Source organism: Podarcis vaucheri (genome assembly GCF_965113315.1).
Source record: "Podarcis vaucheri genome assembly, chromosome: 2".
Classification (NCBI taxonomy): domain Eukaryota; kingdom Metazoa; phylum Chordata; class Lepidosauria; order Squamata; family Lacertidae; genus Podarcis; species Podarcis vaucheri.
In genome coordinates this window covers 30,579,524-30,594,102 of record NC_138760.1, presented here as the reverse complement: position 1 = coordinate 30,594,102, position 14,579 = coordinate 30,579,524, and the positions used below count along the sequence as shown (strand labels likewise).

The 14,579-nt window shown below is 44.4% G+C and overlaps 1 long non-coding RNA gene across 1 annotated transcript in view; it reads left to right on the top strand.

Annotated features, from left to right (window-relative positions):
* LOC309526649 overlaps positions 1–13,676 on the top strand; it is a 108,800-nt gene extending 95,124 nt beyond the window's left edge. Inside the window, exons 2-3 of the long non-coding RNA XR_014216786.1 lie at positions 8,818–11,436; positions 11,816–13,676. This is a non-coding gene — a long non-coding RNA (uncharacterized lncRNA). The remainder of the gene's footprint in view (positions 1–8,817; positions 11,437–11,815) is intronic.
* Positions 13,677–14,579: the final 903 nt, after the last annotated feature.

Sequence of the window (14,579 nt, the reverse complement as noted above, 5' to 3'; positions counted from 1 at the left end):
AATGTCCACTTTTATATCACCTACCATAATGCATTATTGTATGCTATTTTCAAGTGATATATGCAATTTTTATGCTCCAACAGTTAAGTACAGTTGCGAATGACTCTGGGGTTGCGGCGCTCATCTCACTTTATTGGCTGAGGGAGCTGGCGTTTGACTAAGCCGCTTCTGGTGAGACCATAGCAGTGCATGGAAATACCGTTTACCTTCCCACCGGAGCGGTACCTATTTATCTACTTGCACTTTGACGTGCTTTCAAACTGCTAGATTGGCAGGAGCTGGGACCGAACAATGGGAGCTCACCCTGTCACAGGGATTCGAACTGCCGACCTTCTGATCGGCAAGCTCAAGGCTCAGTGGTTTACACCACAGCGCCACCTGCATCCCATCACTTTCCCCTAATGTATGCTTGGGTTTGTTTTGAAAACTTTGGTTGATTGAAAAATTCAAATCGCTGCGAATTTTAAAGGATGACTCAGTTTAGGTTCTCATATTGTTTCAGAAATGACAAAGATCATAGATAGGTGTGAACTAAGTTGAATTTCACCTCTATTCCTAACACTTACTGTGAACTTTTTGATGTGGATGCTTGGACTGTTCTATGACTTCACAGTGCTCAAGCCAGGCGATGCATTACCTTGAGTTCTACATATTTTTGGATCCACTTGGATAGGGGTGCATGAGGATCAAACTTTTCACACACCAGAAGATATTGAACTGGACATGAACTTTCCTTCCAACATCTTCAGCCATGAAGAAGATTGTATTGTATTGTGCTGTGCTGTGCTGTGCTGTGTTGTGTTGTGTTGTGTTGTGTTGTGTTGTGTTGTGTTGTGTTGTGTTGTGTTGTTGGACCATTCTAAAATAGCACTGGAGTTCTGTTTTTCCACTCCACCCTCTTTAAAAGCAGGTGAATTCAGAACCAAGCTGGAAATATGGTGTGTGTGTGAGAGAGAAATTTCGTTCTGCTGGCTTCACATGAATGCATTGCAAACTTGCAAACAGAATGCCAGGGAAGCGAGTTAACCCAAATGTTTAATCTCCCTAAAGCTGCCCTCAGATATGGTGGAAAGTAAGCTTTGACTTACTAATAGACTCTAAATCTTGTATTGCTATTTCGTAGAGGTAGCTTTGTTCTGTAGCTTGCTTGCTTGCTTCCTGGTTGTTCTGTCCCCAAAAGGGAGGGAAATAGTTCTGCTGCACTCAGAACCAAGATTAAGGGGTGCCTTTTTAAAATAAAGCAGCTAAGGGGAGAGGGGCTTTTCAGTTTTAATTGCTGCCAGGGGGATGTTGTACGGTGAAAACTGCCAAAATCGTTTCCTTTCCTGTTTTGTTTTTCTGCCCACACAGTTTTGCAGTTGCCGATAAACAAAATTCCAAGTCCCAGCAAGAGGGTTTCCCCCTCCTCCTGAATCAGAAAAAAACACCCTGTGCTGAAGAGCGAGCGCATGCTTTGCTGAACTAATAGAAGGAGGTGGAGGAACAGGAGAACTTTGTGACAAGCAGATAGATCTAGATCCACATTATTATTGTTTTTATTCTTGGTCCTTTTGCTGTTTTCTCTGGATAGGGATGTCTTCCTGTCCCGCTGCTTGAGGTGGAATTTGCACATTTACAGCTTGTGCCCTTGTACGGAGGCCAGCTCCAACTCTAGCAGTTTATGCCGCCTCCTCTTATGGCCTGAGGGAATCTCTGTGACTCGGGGGTTAGAGAAGAAGAGCGTGGGGGTTGGAGGCCAGGACTCTTTGACCCTGGAGACCCTGTTGCCTCGCTGCATGTGTGGGCCATTGGCTGAATCATTTAGCCTCACTGTGTGTTTCTGGGAGTTTTCAACTGCTGGGTAACCAAGCTTCCCTCCTTGCCAGAAAGCAGTAACTTGAGGTTTATAAGCCTGATTTCCTCCGATAAAGGATACTATGTGCTTCTTGGTTCTCTCTCTTCTTTACTCAGCTCAATCCAGATGTAGGTGTGTAAATGTACAAGCACATTCAGCTTGCTGTTTGAAATGGGACGGAGGGAGGTTTGGTCTATAAATCCAATAAAATAATTGTGCGTGGTACCCTTTCATATTGGACTGGGATGTGGAACCTGTCACCCAGTTCCTCCGGAGAAGGGTTCACATGGAAACACTACTGCCACTGATATTTTTCTAGAAAAAGAGGTGTCGGGACTCACCATGAATGCCTCCCTTGTTCTCCTTCAGGTTACAGATGCTTCAGGTTACAGACGCTTCAGGTTACAGACTCTACTAACCCAGAAATAATACCTCAGGTTAAGAACTTTGCTTCAGGATGAGAACAGAAATTGTGCAGCGGCGACGCAGCAGCAGCAGCGGGAGGCCCCATTAGCTAAAGTGGTGCTTCAGGTTAAGAACAGTTTCAGGTTAAGAACAGACCTCCAGAATGAATTAAGTTCTTAACCCGAGGTACCACTCTAATGGCAATGGCACCCACCTGAGAGGATTGCCGGAACTGAGCTCACTGGGTGGCGTTGTGCCAGCTGCTCCATCTCAGCCTGACTTACCTTATGTGAAGAAGTGTGCATGCACACGAAAGCTCATACCAAGAACTAACTTAGTTGGTCTTTAAGGTGCTACTGGAAGGAATTTTTTATTTTACCTCACATGGTTGTTGTGTGGATATAAATGGGGAGAACCATGTACACCTCCTTGGAGGAGAATGTGGTATACAAACATCAGAAACAAAGCAAACAAATAATTTAGCTGGCTTCAGTTTAGTGCTGCACTAATGTTCGTTGCTAGTTGCGTCTCCCTAAGCGGTTCCCAGAAAGATTCAGAATCTTATGGGCAGCAGCAAGTGGTCTTGAGACGACTTCCAAGCTTTCTTAACTTACAGTAGCGACAAGGAACCATTTCCCTTTCCTTGCTGCAGTATATTGTGGGCTCTTTTCATGGGAAGGGAAGCAGCATCTACTGCTGTCTCCAAGGCTGGGATACTGGGGATAACAACTCCAAATGGGAGACAGTTGGGGTGAAAAGTTGCCGCAAACAACCTTTCATTTTTTGCAGCAGCGGTAGTGGTGGTGGTATGCAGACATTTCCACCCTGGATCTTGGCATCTGCTCACATTTTGTGCTATGACTGTACTTCGTTCCGAGGCAGAAAACGCTTGACTTGTAAAAAACTGGCTAAAGATTTATTACTGCCATCTCTGGAGCAAGGATTTGAAATCCTGACTTCCACAGCGGCATTCCTGCGTCCCTCCTGGAAGGCTGCTTGGCACCTATGTCTGAGCCTGGGTGGGGCATTTCGGGAAAGAGCTTTGATCTCTCCTGGCAACACACTTTCAAACAAGCCGCAGAAGGAGCAACATTACCTGAGAGGGTGAGATAACAGGTAACAGCTTTCTGCGCAGGGCCTGTGATAATTCTGCTCTTTATGGGGCTTTGATTGCAGCAGGATACTTAGGAGCCCAAGGAAACTTCAAAAGCTGCGCACACTGCCATTGCACCACCTTGTGCAAAGAACCGTAAGAGGGGCGGGCGTGTGTATCGAGGCATGTTTATTACTCTCATTGAGAAATATTTGCACTAGCTCAAATACTAAAGCAGGAAGTAACAGTGTTGTTTTCCAGCTTGCAGAGTTAGAAAACAAAAGAAAAGAATGGCTGTGCCAAGATTGGCTTTAAATTTCTCAGCTTCTGCCATTCTTAGGGAAACATGGAGTAAAACAGGCTTATCACTGAATTTGCCATACGAGAACGGAGATAGATACAGGTTCAGCCTTTCTATGCCCAATTACATATGTAAGGTAAATGTAAAGGGACCCCTGACCATTAGGTCCAGTCGTGACTGACTCTGGGGTTACGGCGCTCATCTTGCTTTATTGGCCGAGGGAGGCGGTGTTTGTCTGCAGACCGCTTCCGGGTCATGTGGCCAGCATGACTAAGCCACTTCTGGCAAACCAGAGCAGCGCATGGAAATGCCGTTTACCTTCCCGCCGGAGCGGTACCTATTTATCTACTTGCACTTTGACGTGCTTTCGAACTGCTAGGTTGGCAGAAGCTGGGACCGAGCAACGGGAGCTCACCCCGTCACAGGGATTCGAACTGCTGACCTTCTGGTCGGCAAGTCCTAGGCTCTGTGGTTTAACCCACAGCGCCACCCATGTCCCAATTAGATATGTACTTAATATGGAATAGGCAGATCCGTGTCTTGTTTTTTCTTAGCCAATTAAAGGTACAGGAGAGCCCAGTTCTCACTGTGAAGGCAGTAAATGCTGGTGGGGAGACTGATCTTTTCATCACTCCTGCACCTCGGTTGGCATAGGCGCTCCCTGCCGCAGCTGTGGATCTAGGAGCCATGGAGGGAAAGATCACCACTGGCACTATTTGGAAATGCTTGTGTAAAGTGACATTAAAAAGCTCAATGGATAAAGCAGTGGTGATAATCCCAGGATGTATCGCTACCCCTCACAGTTATAGGACTGACATAATTCACTGTTAATAGTTGGGCAGGTTGCTTTGAGCCGCTTCTTCACTGAGACAATTTCATCCTGTCATAACCAGGGGGAGTCCTTCCTCAGGATGAAACATTTTTTGGTGAGGTGGTCAGGAATAATGTCTGCACCACTGCCATTTTTTCCACAGTAGCTAGGAATTCCTTTTTTAAAAAATAATAATCAGCAAAATAAAATCAAAACTGCTAAAGTGACTTTTGAGTCCAGCTGCAATTTAAACGATAATTTCTAGAGCACGGGCACTGAGGAAGGATCCATTTTCCTCAGAGTGAGGCAGAGAGGTGGGTGGGGAGTAGAGAGAGCAAAACTCTCTACCAGTAAGTGACAAGGAAAGTGAAAGGGAGATAGCCCCTTGTCTTGGACCACCTAAGTCAGATCACCAACCAAATGGCAAAAGCAGTGCCGATTTAAAACTAGGACCCAAATAATTTTTCAGCATCTTAAATCCTACCACTGAGGCGTGCAACAAGAAACCAGGTATACTTATAGGCAGACACAACTGTGTCCAAGAGTTAAAGTTTCTGGCCTCTGGCTTCACGCTGGTCAAACATTGCCCAGATGCTGGAAGGTATGTCTTGTTAGCCCCTAAAAGCATAACAGAGCCCGCTTGTTTCGCCTGCGAGGGAGTGTGCGCGACGGTTATTTGTCCAAGCTAATTTCCTTTTTCACCACCACCCATTCCTAATTCAGCTTTCCCTCCCAGAATTAGTTCTACTGAGCACAGTGGCAAAGCAGAACCTCTTCCCTCTGGCCTTCTGTTTATCATCTTCTGTCAAGCGCATGCTGTTTCCAGGCAACGGAAAGGAAGTGCCAGCTAGGGCCACGTGGTTGTGGCCAGTCATTTCGTGTTAGCATCCTGGGGCAAAGTCTCATTTATTTCTAATCTAATGTTTCTAGGGGAACGACACAGTCAGCGTGTCCCGTACTCCGTGCCAGTTTAGACAAAACTGCCTCTCTTGGTTTCTACTTTCCTTGGAACTAGTTCTCATAAGGATTGTGTTTACAGTTTCTGGCTGAATATTTATTAAGTTTCGTAATTTTTTATTTATTTCCTTTTTTAAAAAAAAAATACACAGCTTAGTCCGAGATAAACTTTGTTCTTTTCATTTCGTTCTACTGATAAAACGTGCCACTCCAAAACTGCATAACACATTTGGAATATAGTTTGATGCAGATTTAGCCCAACATTTTTCAAGTAGCCTTTTGTTTGGATATGGTGTTTTAAATGGTGGTGGTGGTGGTGGGGAGAGGATAGATTCTCGCCCCCAACCCCGCCCACTTCCTCCAGTCTGGCATTTCTCAAGCCACATTTATGGACTCATTCTCACAATCCTGCTACTCTGCGTATCTCCCCCCCCCCGCCCCACCCAATGAATGAATAGAGCTTCAGTGCTGCAGCACTAGAGTGCTTTTAATAATGCTGTTTTCGAGGATGTAAGAAAATGAAAAGAATGGAAATGGAAGAATAGTTGTTAAGCACATTAGGACGTAATCAGTTAGCATTAAAATTAATTCTGCGTGATTCATGAATCTGTAAGAGGACAGGGGAGATATAAGGTCACAACTACACCAGTGATTTTTCGGAGGTAAAATGGAGAATTCAGGAGCCTTGACCTGCTTCTTCATTAAGATGTTGTCAATAAGCATCTGTATCTGGGTTTAACAACTATTTTTTTAAAGAAACTGCCTGCTTTTTAATTTGCTCTTATATTTCCTTCCCTCATGAGCAGTGTTAGAAACTCAGGCATATAAGCTAGGTGCCAAATGGCTTCTTAAACCAGGGTTACAGTTGCCAAAACAGAATGCCTTGTTGCCATTTGGGGGGCCAGGCAGATCAAAAGTTGTATTTTCCAATATGACTTTTTGGTTCCTGAAATTCATTCTGATTGTGCAGAGAAAATAAAACGGATAGAATTCTACAGGATGTGTTGCTTGTGTATGAAAACAGGCCAGATTCAAGGATCCTCAGGCATGCTTCTCCAGATGGTGGAGACATCAGGTGCCATCCTGGTACCCAGGCATCTTCACTTGGGTCACAAGTGGCTGATAGCCAGGTGCAAAATGCGCCTGGTACCTGGCGAATTTCGAACACAGCTCATGAATCCAATTCGGTCAAGGAATCACTCCCTCTTGTGAAAATTCTGCTTTTTGTGAGTTAGGGTTGCTCAGAATGAAACTTCTACTGCTTGCAAGCTTGTCTGCCATTATCATACATGATAAGTATTCTGGCATAACAGATGCTCCTATATAATATGTGCTGCTCTGTTTCTTCTAATTAATTAGTCCCAGCTCACTGTGAAATCTAGTTAAAATGTGCTCTATGGCTACACTTGCATCTGCCCATTTTCATAAGGGTGTTTCAGTCTCCCTCTACACATTGGCCATGATTTGGATTCTACTTGTGCTTTAGATCCTGGTTTATATTCCTAGTTCCTTAAACCATATTCAGCTTGAGTTTCCCAGTTCAGACCTAACCTAATACAAGCCAGGATCTCAGCACTCAAGCCAGCATGCAATGGCAAGGAGAAGGCCAAGGGTAAAGCTTGTAGCTGTGGTGCTAATCTATGGCATTGTAATACCTGGTTTGAAACCTATGAACCCAACCACTATAGTGACATTACCCATCTGTTTGAATTCAGATTCCTGTAAACGGAAGGTGGTGATTTAAAGGGTGAAAGAAAGTGATGGGAGATTTTCTATTTCCATGTCCCCTCACTTTGAAGTTGCATCTTCCCTTCCAGAATTGGAGCCAGACCAGGGAGGAGGAGGAAAATCACAACTGGAGGAAAATCACAACTGGGGAAAGGGTTATGCAAGCTCCCTCTGCCTGCTCTTTAAAGCCCACAGTTTATAGGAATTAAGAAGCATCTTGCTTCTAACACACCAATTTTGCCACTATCACGTCTAGTTCACTGCATAGTCTAGGTCACAGGTGGGCTCTCTGCAACCCTAGAGCTACATGGGACCTTCTGCCTAATTTTATCTGGTCCTCAGCCATAATTTCAAAAGCCCTCTGCAAGTGATCAGGCCTTTTGGTAAGGAAGAAGTAGAAGACAGATGGATAGCTAGATACATAGAAACATGCAGAGATACATAGATTGATACATAGCTAGATACATAGATATGTTTATTGTTTAGTCATTTAGTCGTGTCCGACTCTTCGTGACCTCATGGACCAGAGCACGCCAGGCACTCCTGTCTTCCACTGCCTCCCGCAGTTTGGTCAAACTCATGCTGGTAGCTTTGAGAACACTGTCCAAGCATCTCATCCTCTGTTGTCCCCTTCTCCTTGTGCCCTCCATCTTTCCCAACATCGGGGTCTTTTCCAGGGAGTCTTCTCTTCTCATGAGGTGGCCAAACTATTGGAGCCTCAGCTTCAGGATCTGTCCTTCCAGTGAGCACTCAGGGCTGGTTTCCATCAGAATGGAGAGGTTTGATCTTCTTGCAGTCCATGGGACTCTCAAGAATCTCCTCCAGCACCATAATTCAAAAGCATCAATTCTTCGGTGATCAGCCTTCTTTATGGTCCAGCTCTCACTTCCATACATCACTAATACATAGTTATATGGATACATAAATCAACACATAGATGAATACATAGATACAGATACATAGTTGGATACATGGTAACACAGACAGGTAGGTGCATCGATGGATACAATTTTGGAATATAGTGGTACCTCGGTTTACGAACTTAATCTGTTCCTGAAGTCCGTTCTTAAACCAAATCCGTTCTTAAACCGAGGTATACTTTCCCTAATGAGGCTTCCCGCTGCCGGTGCCCTTCCACCATTCGGCTTCCGTTCGTAGACCGAGGTAAAGTTAACAAACTGGAACACTACTTCTGGTTTTGCAGAGTTTGTAAACTGAATAGTTCGTAAACCAGACTGTTCGTAAACTGAGGTACCACTGTACTAAGGTAGCAGAAGGAGGGAGGATAACAGGGATGAAAGAAAGAGAAAGGGCTCTGACCTGCCAGTCACTGACTTTGGCCCTGCTCATAGCCAGAATGCTTCCTCTGACAGATTTTCTCCAACAGATCCCCCTGGATAGAATATACAGCTGTCCATCCCCGATTTCTACGACCATATGTTTGGTGGCTGTTCAATATCAAGCTGAGGTCAGAGTTAGCCCTCCAGAGTCTTGCTATTGAAGTGGATTGTTCTGCTAAAGCAAGAGCCATGCATGTCAAAATGAAACACATATATAATTTATTTCATCTGTCAAATGTTAAGTGCCTTTGTCAATGGGAGAAAGAATGTGTAGTTCTGTTGTTTTTTTTAATAGCACAATGGTTTCCATAGCAAACTGACCATTGCTTCTTATTTCTTTTCCTGTAGGATCACATGTCAAAAGAAGAAGGTAATCAGTGCACAGAGGACGCTGACAGAAAGGCCAAGATGCAGAAGACCCAACTGTTTGTGCAGAAAGGACCTCACCTGATGGAGGAAACCTCTTTGGAAATGCCAGGAACGCTTATGCTTATGACTTGTAGTCCACCAGCTGCTAAGATCTGAAACAGATGTCTGGTGGAGAGAGGAGCTCTCATCTCATGATCAGCAGAAGTGGAGTATGGGATCTTCAGCTAGCAGAATGCTAGGCAAAGCTACCTCACCAGTATCTGTACATAATGAAGCAAGTTAACTTTGGTTTGTTTCCCCTGGTTTTACAGTTTCCAGATGTTCCCTCCTTTTCCACTGTGCCTGTACAATCACCTCCACCAGAGACCTGAAAACCACTTGGGGAAAGGGAACAGCCATTTGGTCCAAACAGGAGTATATGCCACACACACACCCTATGTTGTTGAAAGATTCAAATATGGCAATGGAAATAGCTGTGAATTTTCCCAATGGCCTCTGCATCTCTTATGCCTCCTCTTTCGTTGCCGATTTAATGATTCAGTGGAAGTTCAGGGTGCCCAGATGATCAACGGGAAGATTGGAACAAGAAGATTGTTTTGTTGTTGTTGTCCTGATGTATCAATAAAATCATATTTTTTTTTTAAAAAAAAGAAAATTGGACTATGTATACCCAGTGTTGGGGGCCCACAGAATTTAAATCTGTTCCCGGGGAATTAATAGTCAGTTTTACAAATTTTACTGTGAGTTGTCACATGGAAACCCAGGAAATACAAACTGTCATTCTTCTGTCAAAAGGAAATTATAATGTCACATATACTTATACCGAAGAGTCCATCTGACATACAAAAGACAGCCTCATGTAAGCATGGATAAGCATGGGAAGTTTTTTATGCTTCGTGTTTTAAATATTTTGTTGGGAGCTGCCCAGAGTGGCTGGGGCATACTAGTTGGATGGGCATCATATAAATAAAATTATTATTATTATTATTATTATTATTATTATTATTATTATTATTATTTTATTTTACTGGAATAAGGTGAGAATGCATTAGAACTGTACCTTTTCTAAGTGAGGTTGTAAGAGAGAGGAAAGTAAATTTCAGCTTGTAAAGAAGCTGAAAGCAGCCTTCTGCAACCCCCATCAGCCTCAGACATTATGGACAGCTGTCAGGCATGAGGGCAGAGGCATTTTTAGGGTAGTTGCACTGGACACCGGCACCACAGGGGGCACTTCAACAGTGAAGTTGAACGGAGCACAAAAAGGCTCCATTTGGGAGACCAAAATCTGCCATTGATGAAGGGAGTCTATTTGGGTTTTTTTATTCAAAGTGTTGATCCTGACCTTTAAAGCCCTAAATGACCTCGGCCCAGTATACCTGAAGGAGTGTCTCCACCCCCATCGTTCTGCCCGGATGCTGAGGTCCAGTGCTGAGGGCCTTCTGGCAGTTCCCTCACTGCGAGAAGCGAAGCTACAGGGAACCAGGCAGAGGGCCTTCTCGGTAGTGGCGCCCGCCCTGTGGAACGCCCTCCCATCAGATGTCAAAGAAATATACAACTATCAGACTTTTAGAAGACATCTGAAGGCAGCCCTGTTTGGGGAAGCTTTTAATATTTGATGAATCATTGTATTTTAATCTTTTGTTGGAAGCTGCCCAGAGTGGCTGGGGAAACCCAGCCAGATGGGCGGGGTATAAATAATAAATTATTTTTATTCATTTAACAAAATGCAGTTTGTAGGAAAAACTCTGAGCGGTTTAAATAAAAGATTTAAATTATCAATGTAAAAGCAGGTATTTTAAAATCAACAATAACTAAACAAAGAACTAAAACACCAACCAGCTCAGTTGGTGAGAGCCTGATTGCATCAAGGCTGCAAGAATTTAAAACAACTGGTCAGCAACAACAAAAACACTACAAAGTAAATAAGAGAAAGAGGGGGAGTGATTTCAAAATAAAAATACCATAAAAAGCAAAATACAGACTCGTACCAATGTTAGTCATACCCATAATGACTAGGTCCATTAATATCAGAGGGTCTGCTCTGAATAGTCATTGGATACAGCCCACAGACAGATCTGTGTCAGGGCAGAGCCCAAAATATCTGTTTAAATTGGTAACTGAGTTATAAAAGGGCGTGAATGCAAAATAATCTCTTGGCTTTATACAGGTTTTCTGACAGATCTCTTGGCTTCTCTCCTGGGTACATGGAAGAGTTTCCTTTGTGGTGGAATTATATGTTTCCCCATCAAGTGAGTTGACCTGAGCGTTTCATGATTACCAAGAGTTCTGTTGTGGCTTGCTGAGGATTCTGTTAAGGGATCATACAGCTGTTTAGAACGATTATGGGAAGCAAAAGTATGTGTTTTATCGTGCATTTGCCAGTGGCATATTCAAGGGCAAGGTGGGCAACAAGCTATTAGAAATGCTGTGCTATTTCTCCTATGACGCCCTTCTGTGGAAAAGGATCTGAAGTTCCTCGTTGGTGAGCATACACTTTCAAATGCAGAAGGTCCAGTGATGAAAATGTTCCCTTGCAAATGTGTGTTTTCTGTACTACCGAACAGCAAAATACACCAAATCCACACATCTCAAAAGAATGTGGGGTAGTTAATGTGCTCAAAATTGAGTCACTTCTTTATTCATGAGACATTCCTTTAAAAAAGCCAAACCAGAGCTCCATGTAGATGGTTGCTTTTCAAAAACTTGCAGAGCCCTCTCAGTTCGCAGTCCACATGTTTACTTTTCATGGCTCCAGCCGTGATATCTGGTTGTCATGAACTGGCAGGATGACGGAGAAGGCAGAAGAGGATCCCGACGAGGGGTGTAGCTGGGACTGGGACACACTGGGCAAGCGAGGGATGGGGAAGGAAGTACTCACAGGATGGCGGAGGGTGGTGAGGGATGGGCATCAGTGCACAGGAACCAGAGCAGCAGGACCAATCACTAGAGCCACAAATATGGCAGGCTCTGAGGTAAGGAGCTGTGGGAGTGATGCTCTAGGAGGCTGAGACAGGCAAGGGCCCACAGCCCAGCTCCCTAGCTGGCCAGGTGGGGCTCGCTAGCTTTGGGAAGAGGTATGTGATTCCTCAGCTGGAGACGACTCAGAACAGGTGAGGGTCACCTGCCTCATCGGGCCAGAGGCTGCAATCAGGCCAAGTATAAAAGGGAAGCAGAGCTGAGGGACTGTGTCTGCTCAACTGCCCAGGTTGGTGTGGATATTCCTGGACCTCTACAGGACTGTCCTCTGGGTTTAACTCTGGACTGTATCCTGACTGCTGGACTTCAGACTTGGCTACTTGGATTGACCTTGGACTGCCTGTGGCCAGGGGTTTAGGATGCTGCTCAAAGCAGTTTTAACATACCTCATATAGAGCTTTGAGCCCAACTGTGAAAATGCCAGTCCCAGAAGTATGATCAGCACTTCAGCACATACATGCCACGTTTTGCCTAAATTGTTGCTGGTTACTGCTAGATAGTACGCATGGTGATCAATTTATTTCAATATTCAATTTTTGGTTTTGACTATTGCTTACCAAGGTTTAACATGGGAATTAAATTTCAGATTAGTGACATATTCTCAGCAGATTCCCAGCAATATTTGTTAGCATTGTTGTTGCATTCCTTGAAAGAGACTCTTGATAGTCAAGTCTGCTCTTCCCTTTAGGCTGTGAATTTTCCTTAGACTTTCCTCCATCCTGACACATCATCTTAGCTGGACAAAGTCTGTCTTTCCTGACCTTTTAATGTATTTTCCTGCTGTGATAGTCCTCTTATGGGTTGTAATCCCCATGTGAATTCCACTATGATCCACTCTAGGCAGGTGGAATAAAAAGTGGAATAAAAACACTATATTGGAAGTAAACACGGAACAACCTCCACTCACTGTATGCACTACATCTGACTGAAGGTACATGATGCAACCAAAGAGTTCTGGCTTCAAACAGTACTTGGGGATAGAAACTGCCTGTGTGTGATGCCTTGGGTTCTAACATGGAAGAAAGGCGATTAGAAATGTAATAGTTCTGACCAGATGGAGATAATAATTTGTGGTTGCCATTCTGCTCTGCTATCGATGATCGGTACATACAGCAGGGTTACCAGTTCTGCATTACATTATCATGATGTTTTAAGTGATTTGTCCTTTTATGAAGTATTGTGCAATTCATTCTGAGAGTTCCTTCCAGGTCAGTATCCGACATCATGTGACACCATTGAACGATGGTTCTTTCAATTGGAAGAGTGTAGATTTCAGAGTTGTTTGAGGCATGCAATATTCTTTTTGATGGACACTTGATCCTTGGTGCACAAAACTCAAGTTTCTGGTACAGCCTGCCATGTTTGCATCACTGCGGTTACCTTTGAACTAACACGACCTCAAGCAGGGCTAATAACCAGCGCTACGTGCATCTTTGCTTTGAGACGAGAGATCACCAATTGTTACAGCGACTCTGGAAGTCTGAGATCCTTTTTCAAAGCCCTTCCTTGCTGTGAGCATGCTGGCATGCACACACAAGCTGTACCTGTGTAGACTTGCCCAATATAGCTGGTGTTTTTATTCAGCATCATACCGAACTGAAACGGAGGAAGATTGCTTCAGGGACAGCACTGTATGGTTTGATCTCTTTCCTTCCCTCTTCAATGTCAAGGCCCGCCAACACCCATTGTTCATTGAAGAAGACTGCATCCCTTCTGTACAGCATGGTAATGAACAATTTCTACAAAGGGAAAGGCTGTTTGCAGAGCATATCAACTGCACAATCTCAGCTATTGCAGGCTGCCTGCTCCTCCAGGTTCATCTGCTTGGCAGGACTGCAGGGACTGTAATGGCAGCAGTGCATATATATATATATATATATATATGCAGGTTTTGGTGTCTTCGGGTGTCTTCCCGTGTAAGAGTCGGGGTGTCTGTGCGACGTTTCGACGAGGTCTCACTCGTCATCTTCAGGCTGGTGCTTTCGGCTTCTTGTTACTGGAACAGAGCAGAGTCTGGTGTTTGAGTTCCTATAAATACTGTTGAGGGGTGTGGTGTATAGCCTCCAACGTTCTGGGCAGAGAGGAAGTTCCTAGATTAGTGTGCCTTTTCTTCTTTTGTTCCTTAATTACTTGAGGGATATCTTGGGTGATTTCATGAGTGATATTCTGAATACCACTGGGTGGGTCATTAAGTGTAGATTAGTTGCTAAAGCTTTCGTGTCTTGACCTCTTGAGCTTGTGAAGAGTTTTTCTGAGAAGATGGCTGTGCTGCATTTAGTTGTGCTCTGGCTTGGCTTCGTGTATAGGGGCGAGCTGTGGTTTTGTGCCTTGTGCCAGCCAGATCTGTGTAGGGATTGCAGGGGGGTGCAGCATCCGCAGGTGCCACTATAGTTTGGCTACTGGATGGAGTCTGTAATATGTCTGTGGAGAGGGTCTGGGTTTGGGTCTGGTGTGGTTGATTGGTGACGGCGTTCTGTGTGCCTCTGGTTCTGGTGTCGGTTTTTGTGGGGAGGGCTAATTTCCAGATGTCTGGCAGGCGGGACGTGTCGTCACGCTTGTTCAAGACACGAAAGACACGTTGGAGGCTATACACCACACCCCTCAACAGTATTTATAGGAACTCAAACACCAGACTCTGCTCTGTTCCAGTAACAAGAAGCCGAAAGCACCAGCCTGAAGATGACGAGTGAGACCTCGTCGAAACGTCGCACAGACACCCCGACTCTTACACGGGAAGACACCCGAAGACACCAAAACCTGCATTC